A 24,661-nucleotide genomic window follows, 5' to 3' on the forward strand; every position below is an offset into this window, starting at 1 on the left:
TGATGGATTTAATACCAGTCTTTAGGAAATGATAATGTTGTTCTGAAGATGAATCTACTCGTAACTGACAACTACAACAAATGATTTATTTTCAAAGCAGAGATTTATGAGGGCCAGGTGAAAGATGATAAAAAGTTAATAAAAGTTTGAAAACATTACGGGACTGAAAGCAGAGCATCAATATCTGAATCTCCAATCAAGAAAGTAATGTCCTCGTTGTTTTCTTTCTAGAGCTCTGTCTCTCAGAGCTGCAATGTTACATTATCCAGCTCATGCGGCTCCAATTTTTCCTGTCTTGGTTTTCTCCTGTGTGAGATTATGAAATCCATTTATCTTAACCCTGTAGAATGCTGTAGCTGTAGACACAACACATGCTGCTATCAATGAAACACAGTGCAGTGGAAAGCTTTCTGATATATTTATTAGCTGTTTAGTGTTACTTTATTAGACAGAAAAGATAAACTCAGACATAGAAAATCTCCAAGGATTCACTTAAAATTGATTGAAGTGTGTTATTGCAATGAACTCTTAAAAATGTAGTTTATTTTCACCACAGGGAAATATCCCCAAGTCTCAACATTTCAGTTATCTACCAAAAAGGGATACAAACCAAATCCTGACTCTAATAACATATTCCATATCCACCCTATTCAATTTTGATATGGATATCCTACAAAGTTCTCATGAGAAGGCCTCAGTAACAGTACGAACCCAGTCCAACTTCTTCCAGATCACAAAAATCTCACTCACCAGGAGTGCTTCAAACAATAGGACCACTATGCTTATATTTCAGGGCTACATGGACAGTGATCAGCACCTACCAGCAGAAATGGCTGAGTGATTTTTTTTTTTTTAATTCCTGGACCCCTGATAGAGGTCAATAGTTCATAGTCAATGATAAGGCTTTTAATGCATGCAAATTTGAAAGGCATGATGCATTTAATAATCCCTCATCTGAGTAAGCTGTAAAGATGCCAGCAGGAGAAATAATTAATTTACATTAATAGCTCTCAGTGTGGTTTGCTGTAGTGCCTAAGTCAAAAATAAAAAATAAAAAAAATACTCTGAAGAGCTCGAAGTAAGAGTTCACTCTGCAACAACTATTTGCATTTTGATTCTCTGAAAACCTATAAGTGCATAATTAACAGAGAGCAAGATGCGCCAACAGCAAACTATAGTAACATCATAATTTGCCAAAGAGTGGCAAAAATTGCTCTTCATCGGCACCGAGTTTACAATTAGAGAATAATTTCACAGAGAGTCCCCATTATTTTGCATGATGGCAACTGATGGATCATTCTCATAAGGTGATTTTTGAAGTAAAAATAGTGATGGAATAATTGTATCACAATAAATTGCATTAAATTGAATACATATATTGTAAAGCAACATTATCCTTGTGAACTTTATGCCTTTCTAAAATCACTTAAAAGAATTCTTACATGGAAACGTGGTTAACACCTAGAATAGTCATTAACTCCCAGTTACAAATGTTTAATCTCTAAATTTCATTTGGTTCACACTTTCCTCACTCCACGCTCTGCTTTGTGTAGTTATCCATAAGGAAGCAGTCTGTACAAAAGCACCTCTAGAATAACAGTGTATAAGTGCTTTATACTAGAGCATGAGGCAATAGCATGTGTGCCCTCCACTGGTCTGCTTTTGGGTGAACCTACATGTCTTACATAGTCCTTTTCAGGCTCATTAGCACTCATAAAGCTAATCCTTCAGTAACTACAATAAAGATATTACTCATATTGCTTGAACCTCAACTAATGATATTACTCCAGTGTTTCAGATGAAATAGTGATTATTGGGAAATATATTTCTTACAATTTGGTATCAGTTTTGAAACAGCAACTAAACAAGACAGCATTTAATAAGGCTTCTTGCCCAGACAAGATGCATTAGTATTAAATAATTAAATATTTTTCCACTGAAATCTAAGAGTCTAATTCTAATCAACATTTCAAGATTAAAATATTGTAAACATTCCGCAAGAAATCTACATTTGTAATCAGGATCAACATTTTCTCCTGACAAATATAATTACAATAACACAGAGCCTATCTATTGACACAAGTTTTACAGAAGCAACCATAAATATTTGTTTAACACACCGCCTAATTTTGAGCCAAGTTGAGTGATGATTTACCTTAAAATTCCCAACCTTCTAATATTAATAGAATAACATGAAATTATGCATTTAATTCAGATAACATTCCACTGCAGCATGAGAACACATTTCCTAATTTTGATTCTCCATATGGCAGGCTTTGTCTTGATTTCCAGTATGCAATGTTACATAGAAGTCATTGTATCAGACACTATTTCCAGAAGATGGATATTTGATATTATCTAGCACACAGCAGCAGCAGCCAGCGAGATAAATGGATGCATTTGGTAGTTGCTTTCTAATGAAAACAATATGCTCACATGCTTTTTAAAATCATCACGGTTGCAGAAGGCTGAATTACATTTTCCTACCTATGGTAAATATTATCTTAATGGGATATAGAGTTCAAGTGAAATCAGTGGGATGCAAGTTAAAGATGTGACAAGAGATAGGGTCAGGGTTAGGTAGGTTGCTCTTCAGGTACATATTGACATATTCATTCATGGGAAAATATGTTGCTAAGCAACAATTTCTTCTCCATTTGAGTAGCTGAGTCTTTTTACAATATTCCTAGAAAACCATCTCTGAAGCACTGCAATTGTGTCAATGTCAATGGAGCCATTTTTATCTAAGAGCAATGAATGTAACAGCATGAAGCTTCTTCACAAATCTCTCTCACTACTCTTCCACTTATAATACATACATCTTTTGAATTGCCTGAATTCAAGCTTTACTTTTCCTCTTGTTGGCCCTGGCCATCACACTGTCCCTGCTGGATTAGCAGAATTTCTTTATAGATGTTGTTGAAGGCAACAACCAGTTCTTCTCGGGCAGCCGAACATAAACTAACACAGATCATTTCTTATATTCCTTACTTCTACCCATAATTTTGCAGGACACGACTAATTCCTTTTGTGCTACTCTGTACAGATTTCAGCACGGTCATGTTTTTCATAAAATAACTGTCACTAATGCAAGATGCATATACAGTTTTTCTAAATCACAACTTCCTTTTCTTGCAGATCAATAAGTTGCCGTCGGTGACGACAAATGCTTTATAAACATTCACTAAGATATACAATAGGGAATTGACTCGATTCAACAATCTTGCAGTATGATGAAATAAGAAGAGAATCTTAAATCATATGCAGGTAAAAATTAGGGTTTTTTAAACACAAAGTAGAGAACATTACCAGATGCCTGACTGCACTGCTGAAGGAAAGTCCGTATGAACAAAAACAAATTACAATTCCATAGTCTTTTGACTATCGTGTCCTATAATTACTTCATATTACTCAGGTAATGCTAAATACAGACATGAGAAACCTCGAAACTTCTTAACTTTGCTTAGCTATTTCACTCGTTATTCTGCTGCAATATTTGCAGCACCTATCTCATGCACTGCTGTACATCATAGAATACCCTGAGTCTGAAGGGACCCATAAGATATTCCAGTCTGAGTCACACAGCCAGGGAGTTTCAGGCAAATGGAACTTTTATCATTCATATCATTAGTGTTAGAGCTAAGGTCTTGGATGAGAATTCCAAAGGACTTCAGCAAAGCTCTATAAATGCAGCAATAAACTTTATCATTTCCATTTCATTCACACAAAACCTAGCTTATTTTTCAAGTGTTCCTAGAATTCAATTCTAGATTCAGTCTAACCAAACTACTTCTGCTCCCAACCACTCTTAAATAAAATATTTACAAGCGGAAGTACATATGTTGTTTCTAGTCATTCTACAGTTGCCTAATCAGAAGTTAATTGCATCCTCAGTCAGGACACCTCAGTTTCGTACCACTAATTTACCTCAATTATTCAAATAGAATTTAACTGATTTCTAAAGCATTACTCAAATGCAAATACAGCTCAAGCCTGATGTTTTCCTTCTGCAAAAGAAAAAAAAAATCTCAGACTGTTTTTGATTTGCATGACTTTGTGAGGACTTTTCTTTGTTATGAATGATGGCAACAAATTTTTAGCATACTTAATAAAATGGGTGCAGTTTTGTTTTTTTTTTTGTTTTTTGTTTTTTTTTTAACACTTCAGAATCAAAGATAGCTCAGTACTGTCTGCAGGGCTTGCTAATGGCACCATCTTTCCTTCCTAGTGGTTTACAATCTTTGCAAGTTGTGTGATAATTTTTCTGGTGGAAAGGAAACCCCCGTAGAGCAAATTTAAGTGGCCATGAATATGGTTAATGTAGTTTTTAATCATATATGCCTCACACCAGCTTGCAGATCAGTTTGAAAACCGTTACTCAGAAATTCAGCAGCAAGCAACTTGGATTTCCAACTCTCCTGGGGAAAAAAATAGCAATATTCAGGTGGAAGCCAACACCAGCATCCAGCTCAGTCAATGACTGGGTAAACTCCATTAAGTTGATTTTGCTTCATCATGCCAAAATTGCCATTTGTGAAATGAGGGTAATTCACAGAACATGCGAAGTCCTTGGGGTGAAAAAGCACTGAAAAGGAGACATATCCTACTATTGATGAATTAGATGTGGCAACAGATCTTTGAAAACAAAATTTCAAACATCCAAAACTTTCTCTAGAAACTGCATCCCATTCACCGGGATTTGCATTAGCACTTTGATAACAAGCCCATCAAACTGTGCATTTCTTTAGAGGGAACAAAGAACAGCTTGTCTCCACAGTCTATTATAATTACCACCAAACTGCACTGGAAACTTGGCAGTTTTGAATTTCATAACACCCATGACTGACATCCCTAATTAATACTATTGTTTTTCTCCTCTGGCTGAATTTTGAGTGCCAACATGCATAGCATACACAATAAACAGACATTAAAGAAAATAACATCAATGTTAATCCCTAGCACAAATACATCAAATGCCTCAGTGAAGTGCACTGAAAAGGACAGCATTCCTATAAATAATGGATCGTTGCAGTCTGATAATCTTTACCCTCCTACGCTAATAAGATGATAATCTTTCTCCTCCTGTGTCCTTGCCTTTGAATTTCAGTGCAGCATTGGCTAAAGTGCACTACCAGCTCATCTTGTCACATTGCTTTGAAATCTGAAAATGAACAAACCTTTCAAAAGGGGGAACGAAAACGGTCTAATGACAAACAGTCAAAGGAGCAAAATGCTCTGCGTGTTAATTCTTTATTAATCCTGATGCCAATTTCTTCTTTTTGCTTCTGCACTCCTCAGTAGTTCTAAGGCCAGAAAAATTCACATGGATTTGTATTTGGTTCATGCTAGCTCACTGTGGGCACATCTCTGATGAGCAGTAGAGCTCAGAGATCTCCAGGGTATCCCAAAGTAACTCCAGAAGCAGAATTAGCATATTTGAATACAACATCAACACCCAGCTGACAACTGCCCACACATCATTTATCAGGAGAGCTGGTTTCTATTTCTACATGGCTCTGTACTGAACAACGTGGACATAACAGCATTATTAAGAATATTAATAGCTACTGATTTCAGAGCCAGAGACTGTATGGTGAGATAGCAAATGGATTCTTACTGGTGAAAGCTTATTAGTAAATGTTGTATTGATGCGGCCTTGCAAACTGGCCCCTGAAAACATTCAGGTGGAACCTAGAGCACCCTTCAAGAACATGAAATCCCAAGATTGGATGAATCAAATTCACCTTGACGAGATTTGGACATCACTGTGGTGACCTTAACAATCCAAACCACACAGCAGAGACCCTAAAGAACATACAGTATATGTCAATCAAAAACACCTAAATTGCAATTCCCTAAATAAGAATTGTATCGACAGCCACTATCAGCATAAAGAAACACAATGATGTTATACATAATATGTGCTCTTCTAAATTGGACAGCTTTCCCATGCCAGATCCCCCAGTAAAATAAACCTGCTAGAATTTCCATATATAAATCTCTCTGAAGTCATGATCATAAGAAGGAAATACTCTCTTAACTATTGTGAACAAAAATGGACTTTTAAGCACTTAAGCTACAGTCCCTAAGCCCATACTTAAGTGTTGGATGATGGAAGGATGCATGGAAATCTGTGCTTTTTGACTCTGCAGACTGCTTTTGAATTTCTCACTTGTGAGAACCAACAAAAACAAGAAATGAACAGTGTGATCTGCAAGCCAGATTCAGAAATGGATGCAACTGTCGGAGTCTGTTCCTCAGTACTTTTCAGCGAAACTAATGTATGTCTGATTGACTGCAAAATCTGTTCTTCTGGAGATTGAGTAGAAAATGTTTTTTCTAGCCCATGAATATGTTAAAAATACCAGAATTGCAGTAAAATGTCAATTCTCAATACACTGAGTCATTGGATAGCTTTGATATGCTTTGGACTTAAATTTCCATTTTGTCTTTAAAACGTCTAAATTGAAGTTTTAAAATAGAATAATTAAATCAAGATGAGAAGCATGCCATTTGAAAGTATATGGAAAGTACCGTAAATGCTTCTACAACTTCAGATTTTTCTTTACTTTAGATGTTAGGAGATAATCGAGAATTTAAGTTCTGCAAGTTACTTTTTGTTTAAATGACCTCACAACATTTCAAAATGCATTTTAATTTCACTTTTAAGTCACGTGGGAAAGCAAGGAGTGCCACATACACTTAATCCTAACAACTGAGTTATTGATAACCTTGCTAACATCCAGCAAGGTGCCTATCTACGGATTTTGTCTTGAACACATTTATTACAAGGTTATTCAGTTGGTAATTCTTTCTTTCTTTGAACACAACATTCAAAGTTCAAAAGCTGGTGTGTGTCACATGTCTTTTTTCATCTGTAATGTCCTCTTCATCAAAGTCCGCAAAGAGCTCGGAAGAGGCTGCAGTCTCCTGGTAGCCTTGTGTTTCATGTTGTGTGGTTTAAAAGAAATGCTTTTATCAGGGAAAGTGTCACAAAATGTCTTTATGAAGCCCTTCAAGTTCTCTGCTTTAGTATCAATACAGTCCTAGAAACATCAGCTTGAATATTTCTCTTTTAAAGCTTTGACAGGCTTGAGCACATGGCAGTTCTACTGACTTAGTTTTACCCTTTTCACCTCATGACACTTTCTACCCTTACATCTCTCTCAATATTGCCACATCCACAGCCCCATTTTTGGCAAATTTCTCTGAAAAAAAACTCAGTGCTGTTGACAGCAACCTCTCTTCTTATTTTATTAGATATGTACTTCCAGGAGGCAGAGACAGATTGTCCCTTAAGCTGTCGATGGTGACTGGATCAAAAGAAGAAGGACAGACATGACACCAGGGACAAAAACATTTTCATCAGGTTCTAGGATAAACATCTGTAATTCAAAAGTGTTTGTTTGGTTTGGTTGTTAAATAGAAACCCAAGCTTCACACCCCAGGCTATTGGCTATAGGTCTTGAAGTCATCAAAATGGCAAATTCTAATATACGTATCTGACTGACATACTTACAGATAACTATAGCACAGGGACAAGCACCCTTATGCAGGGACACTGCAAACAAAATCACCAGCAGAAAGCAACGAAGCATTAAAAAAAAAAAAAATACATTCCTCCTGATGAGCATTGCCATAACTGCCTCATCTCAGTCTCACCCACCCCTGCAAGCACTGTTCGTACATTGAGGTGTAATTCACAACAATTTACAGATGCTTGCCTTATCAGTTTAGCTTCAAATAGATAATTTGAGCATATTTTTTCCCACTGCATATGTTAAAAATAATGAACCACAGTAAAAACTGTAGTATTTCTGAACACAGAAGACTTGCAACAAATCCAAGCTCACTCTGCAGTCTAAAGGAAACAAAACAAAACCCAGGAAAATGATATAATGAGGGAATAACAAACTGTAGAAACCTAAACAATAACCGCAAAATTGTGCAAGTATGCATTGCTGCATCCACCCTTCAGGATAATTATGTCCCTTGGACACGGGACCCATTATTTCATTTTTATTTTAGATCCAATGCTCCTGTGTGAATGTCAGTTATGATAATGCAGGCTGATGGTCAGGTCTGAACTGTCATCGCTTTCAACAGCGTTTCCCTCAGAAGGTTCCATTGTGTGATATGACTGTTCAACACTCTGCACTCATAATACTGGCGCTTTGGGGAAGGAATAGGCTTTTAAGAATTATCCATTTAATACATCCCTTTGAATGTAACTGTTCCATAAAACCTAGAGAGAATTGTGTTGATAGGGATCATTTTTTGTCTTCAACACTACTGAAATCAGTGCTGTCATAGGAATTCTAGTTCTTCATGGCTAAGCACAAGGAGAGTAACAGCAGTGCTCTCTCTTTTCATGAGAGGGGACCATTACACCCAAAGGGTTCTGCAGCTTGACTAATATGAAACAATGAAAAAAATTCATTCTTGAATTCAATATCACAAACAGAGATCAGTGAGATACAGCTCCTACTGTCCATTTGGACAACTTAAACCTGTTAGGAACACCCTAATTAGGATTTTTCTTCTAAATGAACAACTTTGTGTGCAATCAACTGGATCACAGCCTCGATCTCTTTGTCACAATTGGCTTACTTCAGCACGTCCTATTCCACAAAGACTTCAAGAGGCTTCAGCTCACTGCCTGTGCTGATGCACTGCAGTCCAACAGCACTTCAAAAGAGCACCATATTTAATTTTCACCTACAAACATTAAAACAACCTTTTAAATTGAATTTGCGATACTCATCAATCCTGGAAAGTAGGGCAGTTATATTAAGGTACATAAACATCGATCCATCCCCACTCAGGAACCAGACTGCAAAGTTTTACCACTTGCTTTTCTTTTTCACAGTACATCTTAAAATACATCATAATATGGTAGAAACGCTTTGAAATTAACAAAATTTCTGCTCTCTTGCTCATGCATCGCCCAGTAAATAACCACAAATGGTTGTTAGCCTATTCAGTTTGTTAATGGGATCATGCCAAATTCAGAAAACATTGCAAATAATTATAACCCACAATTCAGCACCCCACCCATCCTCATCTTTTCTCAGTCTCTTTTATTCCTTTTGTTTTTCCCTCACTGATTGCCAGCTGCTAGTTCAGATGTCATTTCCTGCCAGATGTTTCCATAAAAACCTCTATTAGTATCTAACAGATGAGAAAGCTATAGAATCAGAGTTGTACAGACTTCCAGAGTCCAAAATCCAGACTTTGGACATATAAGAGACTTAATGAGACCCAATTGCTCCTGATGTATTGGTTTACCCAATGATTATTTCTCACAAGTGAGGATTTCATCTGTTTGATTCTAACTGAAATGAGCAAGCCAGAAGTCTACTTTCAAAACTAGGTGTAGTAACAGAAAAATACTCAACCCTGCATCAAAGGAAGAAAATCAAAAAACGAACACAGAGGCTGCAGTCAGCCCATGCTAGTTCCTTCCATTGCTCCTTCCTTCCCAGGTATTACAGTATGGATGTGAGAATCAGAACATCTAGATAAAGAGAACAGCCAAAGATTCAAATGCAGGCAAACAAATGCATGCTCAAGATAAGAACCAGATTTTACTCCATCCTGATAGTAAGCCACAGCAAGGACATAAAACATCCCAGCAATAAAAACTGAGTTTATAGGAAAATTAGCATAACTAGAATTAAACAAGAGAGGAGTTGAATACAGAATTTCTCACAATAATCTATTTTAAACTGTCAGTCTTTTAACTTACAAATTACTGCAGAGCGTGGCCATATAAGACACTACCTGACCAACCAGCCTTGCCCCATTACAATAACAGCTTTAATAAAGAAATGAAGTTTAAAGCGTTACCTTCCTCAGCATCTGAGAATACAGAGATAATTAAACCTGATTCTCTTCAAAGCATTCTACCTTCCTAATGAGGTCTAATGAATTCAGCGCTGCAGATTTAACAACAGGTGCCTTTACGTTAGGACAGGCTGTACAGACACAAACAGCACCTGCAGTGCTTTTCCTCAAGAATGCTAAAAAAAAAAGGCTCCATAACTCCCTCCAAAAACAGCTACCTTGCCAAATACATAAATAAGTAAATAAGAGTATTAGGTAACATAAACAGCCCATCAGTGGGGCCTCAGCCCTAGCTCTCAAGTATCTGCATCTATCACAAGCACTGATGCACTCACACAACACACACGTGCTTCCCAGCTCTCGGTTTCCACTTGGACTGCTTGATACAGGTAGGTAGGATGGTTTTATCCCTTGTCCTGAGTCAGCATGAAGAGACTTCTTAGTAACTCCTAGATGGTGGTTTATTGAGAAATATAATGCTTCTCCTGGATCACAACAATGAGATTATCACACAATTTTCTCAGTATCACAAAGGAAGCCTGAGAAAGAATCAGAAACTGAACAGTACCTCAGGCCAGCCCTTAATCCCTGAGACCACGATGCTTTTTCCAGGCAAGTACAGGAGCTTCTTACTCTAAAAAGATCAAAACCAGAAACTCCCAAGGTCATTTCACGGACCTGCTCTGACAGCTGATTCAACAGTGAAGAAAGAAATGATGGCAATACACAAGTTCAGTTACCACCAGCCTTTGTTGCCCATTTTTGCATGTTTAAATATCTACACAGTGAACTATACATTCTTGAGACTAAAACCTCCAATGTGGCTTAATATGCTACTAGAAGGTCTAATTTATGTTACAACATAGAAAGCATTCTCTACTATAATAAACATGCTTGCACTCCAAATAACTCGCATAATTTATTTTTATGAAATTGTTTTCACCATAGATGGCAACAACTGGAAGAAAATAAGTATAACAAGTTCTCCTCCAGAGTGACACACCTGAAATACCCAGACATCAGTCTCTCTCTCCCCACATACTCCTAACCTGAAGGCTCCCACTGGAGCTGTAGAAACACAATAAGCATCAATAGCATCATGGTCACTGTTCAGTTGCTGTGACACATTCCACTTGCAGCTTCAGGTTTGGAAGGTACAACGGCCGAGTGTGATTAATCAGAGTCTATTTGTTGCAGAAGCTAATGGAAGAAACAGTGCTAAGCATTTTTCAAAAATGAATAATAACCCAGGTACCTGGCACCTGCATGTGAAGTGAAGCATTGCAAACAAATGAGGAGTAATAGAGCTTACTAGGCATATAATGTTATTGTTTTATTAAAAAAAGTGCAGAATAGGCAAAGTAGAAGTAATCAACCTGAACACTTTCACCAACTAAATAACCTTTAAACTTTCTGAAGTCCTATGAAATAACATGATTGATTAGCATCTGCATGAGCCTGTAAAGGAGAACGGGACATTTATGTTGTGAAATTATATAAGAATTTTACTCACACCTTAACTCTGCAAAAAGGTAGACTATCATTCAACCACTAAACACTGAGTTAATTATTTTGATGGCCTCAATTTTGCTACTGTAAATTCATAAATTTCTCCTCCTTAGAACTTGAAATAAAGAATAGTTAAAATAAACTTTAAAGGAAACCAAAACTGGTGCATACACAGGTGGCAGGCTTACAACAGGACAGCGATACACTGCTTAGACAGGTGAGCATAACTGTATTTGATAGGTAAAAACGTTGCCAATTTGCTGACAGCTCATTTCTGTGGAGCCAGAAAGTTTATTCTGCCAATTGAATAAATCTCACACTAGAAACACACACACAAAAAAACAAACAAACAAAAAAAACCACTGAACATTACTGCTAGTTTCATAACTTCCTATTACTTTTCATTTCTCCTATGGCTCCCTGTGAAATAAGATTACTCACAGGCACTGCCTCCACCTGTAATCCTTCTGAGCTCAGAGACTTCCTCCTGATGCATCCTAACATATGGAAGGACTACAGGGAGTCTCTCCTATAGAAGTACTTTTGGTTTACCACTTGAAAAAGAACAGGAAAGATCCTGGTTACCAATTCCATCCATACACAATAAATCCAAATTTTAAAGAATTAGTTCACAGTAGGGATGACAGAGCACCCCAAAAATAGGATTGCTAACATCATACTTAGAGTTCTGAACTACAGTGTCAAGACTTGAGAGTCTGATTCACTGATTTTTAGAATGTTAAAGTCAGAAAGTTGAGGGTTTGGGGTCAAGAAGTTATACAGAAGTAGAAACAAAGTTCATACAATCACAGAATGGCTTGGGTTGGAAAGGACCTCAAAGATCATCAGGCTCTAAACCCCATACAGCATGCAAGGCTGCCAACCTCTGCATTTAATACCAGCCTGGGCTGCCCATAGCTCCATCCAAGCCTTATACACCTCCAGGGACAGGGTATTGAATGATGTACTGAGGCCTAAGCATTGCGCATCATTTTTTATCCAAGCATCTTAAAGCACTAAATAAGGTTTTCCTAATGTCATTACTGTGACGATTACCATCCTTTTTTCACACTTAAAAAAAAATCATTCCTGAAATTTAAGAATGAATTGAACTCCCCCCACTATAATTAATTACTCCACACCCAATTGGAGGGAGTTGCATATTTTTCCCCCAACTCCACACTTGCAAAATAGCAGTTTAATTCTACTTCCTTTCCTCTTGTATTGGAGGCAGCATTAGCAAACCCCATAGCTTCAGGATGATAAAATATCTGCTCCTGGCCTTCTCACTTTATAAAGCAAGTTCTACCATACTGCATCTCATCCTCAAGATTAGGAAAGTGGCTGCTTTTGAGTTTTGAAGGAACTCCAGGGAAAAGACAGGATGGTTAAAAAAAATAATTGCTATGGTTTAACAAGCACAGGCAAACTTTCTGCTGGTTGCAAATAAAGCTTCTGTGTGGGTATGAGATAGCAGGGGTCAGCAGGGCTGCAGTCCATCAAATAAGCATTTGAGAGAAAATCTCTATGCAGAGTGAAGGAGTAAACTGCTAAGGATATATTTAATAACCATATATTTCTATTTGAGAAACTTTTGGTCTTTGTTAAACATCTCTTGACAGGGAGAGAAGAGAAATAGTGACTGTTGTTCCCTGCTCTACAGCTGTGAGCCTTTCATGGTGAGATTCCATAAATGATATAATGACATGAGTCCTACTATTTAACATACAGTTTTTTCTCTACATTTCTGATATGCTACACTTAAACACCAACAATACTGGAACATTCTGTAGCACCACTTCCATAGCATATATTACTGCAAAACATTAGAAATAGTGGCTCAAGCCTATATCAATACATTGAAGTGTTCTGTATACCACTAGAAACCTCTGTGAAAAAAGAAAACATTGGCTTTGAGATCCAACATTCAACTCCCCACACACAAAATACTGTGAAGCCAGTTCACTACACGTATAGGTACACCCTTTGTGTTAGTGAGATTAAGAAACCCTAACTACAACACAGAACATTGAATTGATTACTTTTTATTATTAATCTTCCCACCTTCACATATTTGAACATCTTAACCTATAAATAAATGCAGCACTAAAGAAATATAATATTCATCTTCTCTCTGCAGTCAAGAATCAAAATCCAGTTGTGCTAAACTCCAAAAAAATCCATATAGTTCATCACCCTGAGCTGCTTATTATGCAAAGTTACAATGACACTGGTAAAACATAGGGAGAAAAAGCAGATTAACAAGCAAATTGCTCTGAACAGAGACTCCAGCAGCAGATACATTACATTTTAACATCATATCCCACACCTCATAATTAATTCATTGTGTTATCCAGAAATTCAGTAACCCTTTCTATATGTTGACACACCTTCAGAGAACAAAGTAGAACAAAGTCTCTGTGTAAGAACATGTTTTCAGAACCAGACTTCAGCAATGACTGAAGAGGAAAACTGAAGGTGCACTGACTAAAGAGCTCCTAAGAACTCTCAATAAGGATGATATTGGATGCAAATTAAGGCATAACTGTCCTTCCTGAAAACCATTTAGTTTCTGCAGGCTGGGATTCTCTTTCCTCAGCACATTCTCCCCTTGCATTTAAAAAGCCACCCTCTGTAATTACAGACGCTCTTACTCGCACAAATCTGGAGCTGCACATTTTTAATATGGCATTATTTCCTCTTCTAAAAATGCTAATTTATTTTAGATAAATAGCATTCTTGTGTCACATGTCAATTCATTCTGCAGGAAATAAAAGAAACCAAAGAAAACAATCAGTGCACGTACTTTTACTACAATAATATTAAATTGCACCTTCTGAAAAGCTTTGATTGTTTCCTTACCATGACCTTTTGCCTTTTTGAATTGCTAATTCCATTAATGGATTCATTCTGCTCTGAAATTTGCATCATGGAAATTACCAGCCTTAACAAGGTCCCTCCATGTACAACACAGTTTGCATATTTTTGTTACAAAGGTTGCACTTCTACATTGGAAAACAGTAGGATGCCTCGAAAAGGTAAGAACATAAGAAGTTACATTAGGGTCAATGGTATAACATAGTGCTTGTTAATTTTTATTATTTATTTGATTTTTAAGGCAACATGAAGTCCTGAATCTCCAGCTCCCCATCACAGTCAGGGCCACCAATCTCTGCATTTAATACCAGCCCAGGCTGCCCAGGGCCCCATCCAACCCAGCCTTAAACACCTCCAAGGACGGGACATCCACAGCCTCGCTGGGCAGCTGTTCCAGCACCTCACCATTCTCATAGTAAAGAGCTTCACCCTGACATCCAACCTAAACCTTCCAACCATAAACTTAAAGCCACTTCCCCTCACTTTACTGTTATCTACCTTTTCAAAGAGTTGATTCCCCTCCTGTTTATAGGCTCCCTAAATATGATCAGACCCTATTCTTTCTTTTTCTATTTTATGTCCAATTTCTTTGCACTTATTCCAGTAACTCAATTTACTGGTGCACAAGAAGGTGTTTTTCTCTTTCAGGATAGTACAGAAACAGGAATTGTCATTATTAACAGATCTTTCTTCTGCTGAGGCAATGTTCTATATTCAAAGCGGCTTCTTTCCTACCTTTATCACAGATACCCTCTGCCAGATAAAAGGGGCTGCAAAAATTCATCCTGATGAAACTCACCACAAAATACGTTTTATGCCACTGCTGGTCTCTCTGGTAAGCATATTACTAACACAGTATTTGGCTTTATAATGCAAAACAAGAGGAAAACATAATACTACCACTGTCAACCAATGTCCTTCATTTAATCTATCAGAAGTGAAATCTAATACCAGAAGAAGTCTAGAAAAACTGCTACTGGCTAATGATGATGGTCAAACTTCGGCTCAAAGCATCTCTCTGAACAAAGATTGGAAACTAAGATTTCCAGTAAAGTGTCACTAGATGGCATCTCGTCATCACACTTCAAACTGAGTTCCTTACTGTTTAGTCACGAAGGAATGACAGTTGTGAACACAAAAAGTTCTGAAGACATTTCAATTCACTGTAACTCTTGAAATACTGTCTTCACTGCTGCGCTCTATGTACTGTTCTACTACGAGTCACTTAGAATTGAAGAAGATCCATATTCACAGGTTGCTCATCAACACACATAGATTAAAGTTCTCAAAATTATGACTGTGAAAAGGACTTTTCAGACCTGTACTTAAAATACAGTCTTACATTGTGAATCCACTGAACAGTTCCCTCCTGTATGCTTGCCAAATTCCAGTATGTAGAACAACCAAACATCAGGTTAAAAACATAAAAATCAAGAGCGATCAGTTTCATGATATCAGAAGATTCCTGCACAGTGTACTTTCCCCTTCTCTCCTGTGCAGAAGCCTTTCCAAACAGCGTGTGATGATTTTTAATGAGTAGTTCTGGTTTGGGTTTCTTTCAGTTTTATGTCTGTCCCTGATACTGACAAATCTTAATATCTTATTAAGCTTTCATTTGTTCCTCGTTTTTTTTTTTTCCCCCTTTTTATTCCTCTTTTGTTTTCCACAGAAAAGGCTCTAAGATGCATTTAGTGTTACAGAAACCCAAAATTTCAATCTGTTTTCCCCCACACACACTGTTATCTTCAGCTAATAGATATCTTTCCCCAAAGAAGCAATATAGATAAGGTAACTTCAGGTAGCTAGCACATTTCTATTCCGATCACAGGCAGCAATTCTTGCAGCAATTTTATTTCTCAGCAAAAATCATTATTGTCCCTATTGAATTACCCTGAAGAGTCTTATTTTACGCACAGTATCTTTTCTCAGCATTTCTTGATTAAGAACATTCTTACCAAATATCAATATATAGGCACGAATTTTAAGAGATGGAGACTGGGGATAAAGTAAAATCCTCTTAGTAAGATGCAAACCTTTATATAAGCTAGAAATTTTACAATACCTTCGAGTACGAAACCATGAAGAGTACATCACTTGGAGAAAGCATATAAGGCATAAAAGAAAAAAAAACATTACAGAAGCCAAGCCCAAGTACACACCTCTAGAGTCTGGCAGTTAGTAGCTTAATCATCTCCATAAGCTTCCCAACAGCCATATTTTCTTAGCTCCACAGTCATAACTGATTGCTTTATGAGACTTAACAGCCAAAGACTTTTAAAGACAAATTCAGCTTCCATACATACTGGATTGCTTATCTATTAAGTAGCTATAGCTATCAAGAAACACCATATTGGATAGGTCTGATTCACCACCGAGCTCCCACCGTAGGTAGTTCTGCATCACTAACTTCAGTCATTCCAGTGAAGTCTCCATTTCATAACAGAGAAGGGAATTCAGTGTACAAGCTTTAGCTGTATAAGATTCCCATACAGGTTCTGTCATCAAGAGCAGTAAAAGCACTTGAGTTAAGAATTAGGCCTGGAAATCAGCCTTTCAAGCTTTGGAACTGGAAAATTACTCAATAATTTGTTCTCAGCTCCATTTGAATTCTTATCTGTCAATTGTCCTTTTATTACCACATTGTTCTGTAAGTAATGATCACGTACCACACTTGAAATATCTTTGTGCTCCCTCTCATCCATCACAACAAACAATTTTCCAAGCAATGAGAGAGAAAGTGTGATTTCAAGAGAGATTTGCTCAACACTTAACTCATTATTTTTTGATGCCATGATTGTGTGGCATCAGAAACATCAGGGCAATTACGAAGCTCCTTTGTCTTTCCATCACACCCCTTCTCATCAAATCCAAGCGTGGTGCTCAAATCTACCTTTAAATCAGTGATTAGCAAAAAAGCAGAATTAAAAGTTTGTACACTATTGAGGCTTAAATGAGGCAACTGAAATTCTGTTTTATAGACACTTACTGAGGACATCTTACAAGCAACAGCAACCAAAAGATTAAATCACGAAGTAAAAAAAACAGCAGACCTTCCAGGTTTAATATGGCCAAGAAAAACCATCCTCCTTTCCCTTCTCTCCGTCTTTTTAAAGGGAAGAAAGAGATATTCAATTTAAAATGACAGATGTCTAATGAGACTTGTCCTGCACTTGTAATCAGATCGTATTCTCTGTTAGAAAAATACATTCAGATGAAAAATACACCACAAACAACTACTTTAAAAGGTTTGCTTTCCACAGACACAAACCCAATTTCAATGCTAACACAATAAGCCACAGGAGTTTCAAAAAGAACAAGCCTTTGCCTCTCACAATATTATTTTAAAGCTCATCAGATGTTAGCCTCTATGAAAAAGGCTGTAACTTTCCAGTTGCTGTGAAAGCTTACCAAAGCAGTTCTAGTCAGAAGATCAGATCAGAAGGACTTACTGAAATAAGCTATTTTTCTATACTACTTCGGATGCCACAGTATTTAAATTCATTTTCTAACTTACATACATTATGCCCACAAATAGGAAAAAAATACCCTTGCCAAAAACAGCTTCAGTATTTCTTAAGAACAAAAAAGAGAACAAGGAACACTGAATTTCTTTTCAAGCAAACAGTGGCATTACTGTTGTGAACTCTATGGTCTCGCACACCACTGAATTTGTCTCAGCTTCTGCTTTTTAATTCCCTATCTATCCTCAGTAGGGGACATCATTACCAAATGGAATGTGGGGAGCAGGTTTGTACCTGCAACACATCCTGCAACTTATTCAGATACCCCTCTCCTCAGCACAACAGCAAGACACAAGCTGAAGCCATGTCTGTATTTAATGATGCTGACAGTAGCGCACCGGACAACCTGATAGAGCTGTCAGTGAACTTAGATTTCACGACTCAAATCAGTGTTATTCTGTTCAGTAAAACAGATCTTGGCTATAATATTAAGCGAATTCGACAGCCAGTTCACTTTTCTACATCCCACGTTTGTACTCAAAAAGGAACTTCAAGTCTACAGTGCCTCAAACTTACAGTGTGTTTCACATTCATAATACTCTCATCAGCTGTAATAAACCAGGGCACACTGAGCCAGATAAGACTATGTAAACTAGGTAAAACTAGCAAAGGCAAAGGTGATTTTTAGGGAGACAGAATTCCAGGGCCAAAATTAACCTGAGCCTGCTAACTGGGGCTGGAGTCCCTTCCCCAGCAGAGCCAGACACCTGGCCTGGACCCACCAGGGTCTGCCAAACACCAATCTCCTCCTCTCCTCTCAGGAAGGCTGAGATAATTGCTTATTCTCTACAGCTGCATTAATAGCATTCAGGTGCAGATTTCTGATGGCCAAAGAGATTAATTCCCCCACTCACAACCCGAGGCTGATCACAATGGTTTTCATGTATGTGACATTTTCCTATACACTATTCAAAACAAAGCAAAAAAAAAAAGAAAAAGTGGATTTGCATTCACATTTGCTCTCATGCAATATGAGATAATAATAGCTCATACGTTCAAGGCCTGCAAAGTATCAGGCCACCAACAAATCACTTAGCTATACGCTTGCTTAGGAATCTGCAGGAAATGGAAATAATTCTGTTTCAGCATTGCAGTATCCATGATTGCACAATAAAAACTCTCTCACACACACACAGAATTAGAGTTAATGATCCTTTTGGTGCTTTCTACAGGTAATTCCTTGTAGTTCCATATTTTCATGAACATCTGTATTGGAAATTATTTCTATTTGGCACTCAAAGATGGAATTGCATCAGCCATTTACAGGCTATTACCGAGGCCAACTGTGTTACAACAGGCATCTATGCTGCCGACACATCTGTTGTAACCAAAGTTGTAGACTTCCCTCTGCACTTAAAGGAACGGTGAAAAAGCATTAAAACACTCTCCATACACAATTCCTCCCCATTCTTCCAGATGAAAGTTACAAGTGAATGCCAGCTTGCAGCCATTACTATCCACTCTTCTGCCTTCCATGTGAGAAACAGATTTCAGTAGTCTTCCCCCATGTTAGAAATCTTAGCAGCTCCCCAGGGGATGAAGAGAGTCAATGCAAGTAAGATGCTTCTCTTTCTTCCCCTCTTTGGAACACTACCACTTCCAGCAATTTATTTGACTGACTGTGCCTTCCATTACCATGTAAATTGTTTCAGGCTGAAGGAAAAAAAGTATTAATCTCCCCTCAGTAAGTCATAAAATAAAGAAATCAATTTCAAGGTCAATTTAGTCTAAATAACACCTGCTGCCCTTTTTGTAACATGCAGACTCCTCTGAAACACTAACTTACTGTCTATAAAGGCATCAATATGTGATGTTTCACATAAATCAAGGTAACACATACACAGGATAGACTATTTTAACCGTACATCTGAGGCTTAAGAGAGATTCAGAACAGATCACTTGTCATCATAGAACTTCCAACATACGCACGAAGCTGTTGTGTGAATAAGGGTCTGAATTTGCAAGAAACTCCACTTTTCTAAGACCTTCCTGACCCTTCACAGCCCTCCTTTGAGCACTCGCTTGTGGTTTTGTTTTACACTGAGATGCCCAAAACCACACACAGCAATCAAGGTGAGGATGCAGCAGCACAGAATGGAGCAGGACAACAACACCGAAAGCATTTGAATTGTTCCTTTCATTTTTTGTTTCATCACTGCCTCACTTCTCCAGCGTATTTCCATGAAGAAACTTAGCAATGGGAACTCAGACTCACAAAAACAAACAGAAAATCATTCTGAACAGATCAGGAGGTGTCACAGGCCGCAATTGCAAAGGCTGCAGGCTGTGCAATATCAGCCACAGTTGCTCTCCCACTGCCTTCAATTCCTGTTCTTCAACTACAGCCCAGTAGCAGTTTTTCTAGTGAAGGCTTTTAAACACAAACACTGCAGGATATTCCAGTTAGGTAAACCAGTGCAGGAACTGCTGTGCGTTCAAGTTCAAAATAAAAACATCTGGAAATTTAAATACTAAATAATCACAGATACAAGCACTAAGATTGTGATGTACTACATTGACTGTTTATCTCTTAAGTAGAATCACTTTAGGTTTACGGAGACAGAAGCTTTCCACAACCTGTGAGTCTACCAGGGATGTTTATCCAGGAGAGATAAAGGCAATCAGGAATAGAACCAGTAGAGTAATCATAATCATAGCTGGAGTCTCATGCATACCAGCAGCTCACCCTCACACTGCAGTAGCCAGTAAGTAGCTCCACATAGCTTGGAAAATCAATGCTGCCCTTGAATATAGGTAACATTAACAGGCAGACTTCCAAAATTTCGGGTCAGTTTAGATAAGAAATAAACTTTCCCTTTGTGTAATGCTCAGCAATGCAGCTTGGCAGCAGTTCTACAGAAAATCCCATCAAACAGCCTATCCAGCAATTCTTGGTTTGCCCCAACTCAAAAAAAAAATACCATGCCAGGAGCCCTATAAAAACATACACCATAGCACTCCATCACTAGAACATACCATCAAGTATTACTGAACTCACAAACACTCCAACAATTCCTATAAAAGAATTTAAAGACAAAGCAATACATCCCAACAAGTTTTCCAAGCGTGTAAAGAATTCCTTTATATCCTGCTCACAAAGGAGTCAAATTTGTTGACAGATTCTTAGCAATATCAGACAAGCCATTAGTCATAGAAAAAAAGCAATGAACTCACCCAACTGGTGACAGGGATCTCCAGCCACACAGCACTACCCCAAGAAACAACCAACATCCACGTGATGCTCTCTTCTCTGTGGCTGACCCTTATATAAGCCATGGGGGGCTCCAACCTGGGCCTACCCCTTCTGGTCACCTGGGAAGCACAGGTGCAAACCATCTGCCTTTGCTCCCTGGGCCAGCCACAGTGCTTCCCCAGGTGCTCAATCACCACTTCAGCCATTACCTAACACTTCACCTACATTTTATGACATGATTTTTGGTCAATTAAGTAGTTAAATTCAAACACATGTGCAGTTAGAGATGAACTGGTTGGTTTCTTTTGCATTCCCTTTTTTTTTTCTATTATAAATTCAATAAAACAGTGAAAAACTACAATCCCTGCACTGTTGGCACATCACTGTGAAGGCCAACCAACAGGCACACCACTTTTCTTCTGTTTAGTAAGCTATCAACGCATGAACTTCAGGAACTTCAGGAATATTTGGATAAAAATAACAGCTACAGAATAAAACTACCTTGACAAGTACAATCCTGATTCCAGCCTCAGCTGACAAAAAGCCATCTCAATAAGAACCTCCAAGCTACACAGATAATTAGAGTTCAATCCACCTGGAGATCTATTGGTTTTTAGCAGACACTGAAACAACCATATGGGTTCTGGGGACCAAGGAAGGCTTTTTGTGCAGGTCTCTAAACTTCCATTGGCTCACACAGTACTACATGAAGATGTTGAACTCGAGCCCTCTCAGGATACACAGTTAAGTAGCTGCTGAAAGAAGCTCCAAAACATTTAGAAAAGGAAAAGCTGCAACGTAACCAAGCTCACTGCAGAGACACAAACAGCTGAATCACATACAACTAATTAGATCAACAGCAGTTCTCACAGACAAAACAAGATGGGGTAGTTGGATTAGGACTAAGCAGTGATTGTGCACACTGAACAACCCTAGTAGGTGGAAACAACAGCTGACTTTCGTAAGCATAAACAAAAGAAAGCAGAAGAAATGACTTCGATCATTGAAATTTCCCATCTACAAAAAGCAAATCAGAAATTCAGTCTATCCACAGCCTGATCAATGAGACATATTGTAAACAATAAAGGAGAAAGAAGTCAAAATCCAACCAATAAAATATTTCTCGCTGGCACGTGATCCATGTCTACTGTGTGCACAGAATAGCTACTAAAAAGCCCTCAGGAGGAAAACACAAACACACTGAGTACTAATGAGGAATTTCACAGTCTGCCATTATATGTTTATTTAAATTTCAGGGTAGCATGCATGCTACTATGGGAAGAAGTAGAATAAAAGGTCAATAACACCAGGAAATAATAATCTAATGGATAATAATTTGTATATTAAGCAAATATTTTTTTAAAACATTTCCTCAAGTCAGTGACTGTTTAAATCTGCCCAGAGTCAGAGTGCAGATAGGATAATTCTCCTTTTCTGCAACAGTAAACCACCAGATGGGATTGCCAGCTATTTGCCTACTGTTATAACTGTGGCACGAACACCAGAAACAATGGGGACGATGCAGGTATTCCCTAGTCCTTCAAATACCAAAATTCATTTTGTTGTTGGAACTCATGTTGAAACACTATTTATCTATTTTATAAGGTGCTGGAGAGACCCACAAATGGAATTTGCCTTATTTCTGCCTCATGCCAGAGCACTATTGGATCAGGGACACTGTCCTACATCTGTTCAATTTCCTTCTGTCTATACTGAGCTTGGTAAGAAAGCATGTCCAAATGAGACACTGAAACACTTCATCTTTTTTTGTCTCATTTAAGTGGGAAAGAGGTTTTCCTTCACTTTTTGCCCAGATCAAAATGTCTGTGAAAGTGTCTTTTCAAACCAGCTCTAATTGTAACTCACTACATGGCGCCTGCATTTAAAGCATCTTGAAATTTCTGAAAGCTTCTATAGGGATGTTTTATGCACTTTGCCTGGTGCAGGCATCAAAATAGGATGAAATCATTCATTAAAGAGGAGAAAGACAAAAACAACCGTAACACCAAGAAAGTGAAAACAGATCCACAATGTTCAGTAACTTCAGTCAACTCAGTTGACTAATAAAGACATGAGCAGGGCACGTGAAGCTTCTTTCACTCAGGTTCCTGTTCAATGATGGGACAAAATATAGGAGCCCTGCAGCAAAATTATCCCGACTTAAATGATCTCAATCTGTTCTCTATTGATTTTTCTTACATAGCAGTAAGTTTTGATTAACTTTAGTAATAGCAGTGACTGCTTCAGAATGTCTTGAATTGATCAGACATAAGGATTTCCTATTAAGCAGAAATTAAAGACATATTTCTTCCGGTATCACAATTAAAAAGTGCCTCCTTCTTTGCAAAGGTATAAATGAAAAAAACCTCAGTGCTGCACTACCCATTTTGTTGACTTGGAAGGTCATCAGGACATGTGTTCCAAATGGGTGATCTAAACACAATGATCATTTTTTCTCCATCAATATATTCACACCAGTGTCCTTTGTAGCTTCCATGGCTCATCTTGTTACAGGTACCAGAAGTTACCACACTTGTAGGAAGTGGAAACTACATAAGAGTAACAAGAACCCAACACATCAAACTAGAAACATATGGGCAAGGCTTTGGGAATAAAAGGTACCACAGGATGCTTCAGTGCGGCATTACTGTGTCAAATAAGCATCTTCAAAAAGCATTTTGTCAATCTGATATGCATCAAACTATCTAATAGGAAATATTTTACCTCTTTGGAATTGTAAATTTTGGCTGATGCTGCAAATCTACACTTTTTTTTTTTTATTTCTGGAGAAAATAGCTCATCATCCTGTTTTTTCGTTCTGTAGCTGCTTGATGCTCTTACCTATATTCATTTTTTTTCTCTATGATAGATAACAAAATCAGAAGCCAAAGGTACTCCTGGGGCAGGACACAGCTTCCCTAAAAAGAAAAAGAAATACAAAAAATATGCACAACATCCATTTAGATGCACATAATTATACAGAAGTTCATTTACACCACAGGAGATCCTGTGACTTACAGTTTTTGCTTTGCACAAGATACTCTTGCTCTCCCCATATTTTATTATGGAAGGTTTATCATCAATATTAAACTTTAATTCCCCCAAAGCAGTGCATTAACAGATTCATAAACTTTAACACCTTCAGCTTTGTGCCAACCTCACTATATGTTGAACACAGTTGTTAAGCGGCAGTTCCACGCTTTTCTGTAGATCTTTTTCATAATAAAGAGATTTCAGAAATATTTCAAAAAGCACATTTTGATACACTCTATTTTCCCTAATTTTAAATATCTGTCATGTAGAAAATTGAGTTTTATGGTTTTAAAGGTAAAAACAAAGAATGCAGACCCCTTGCTCTCACAGTTCATTCTTTTCAAAGCATTTTTCTAATCATACATGGAACTTTCAATGCATTCATTATTTACTGCTTTCCCCTGAAGCCTGCTTTCAAGTTCACAAATAATTATTTGTTTTTATGCTTTTTCATGATTTAAAAGTCATCTTAATGATGGGAGACATTTTCCATTAAAGATCATTCCACTATTGCAAATGCTGTAAATACTTCTAAGAGGAAGATACTTGTTATAAGAATCCCCTTATGCTTCTCATTCGTGCTAAGGTATTGGGAAGAGGAAATAAGATGTCTTATCAAGAAGCTAATTAGCATGATGGCACATAATTAAGGAAAGAGACTTAAAAAAAAAAAGAAAAGAAA

The 24,661-nt window shown here is 37.6% G+C and overlaps 1 long non-coding RNA gene across 1 annotated transcript in view; it reads right to left on the reverse strand.

Annotated features, from left to right (window-relative positions):
- The window catches only part of LOC107320995, a 136,572-nt gene extending 115,592 nt beyond the window's left edge, over nt 1–20,980 (reverse strand). The window contains exon 1 of the long non-coding RNA XR_001558424.2: nt 20,928–20,980. This is a non-coding gene — a long non-coding RNA (uncharacterized LOC107320995). The remainder of the gene's footprint in view (nt 1–20,927) is intronic.
- Nucleotides 20,981–24,661: the final 3,681 nt, after the last annotated feature.

Source organism: Coturnix japonica, chromosome 14 (genome assembly GCF_001577835.2).
Source record: "Coturnix japonica isolate 7356 chromosome 14, Coturnix japonica 2.1, whole genome shotgun sequence".
NCBI classification, from domain to species: domain Eukaryota; kingdom Metazoa; phylum Chordata; class Aves; order Galliformes; family Phasianidae; genus Coturnix; species Coturnix japonica.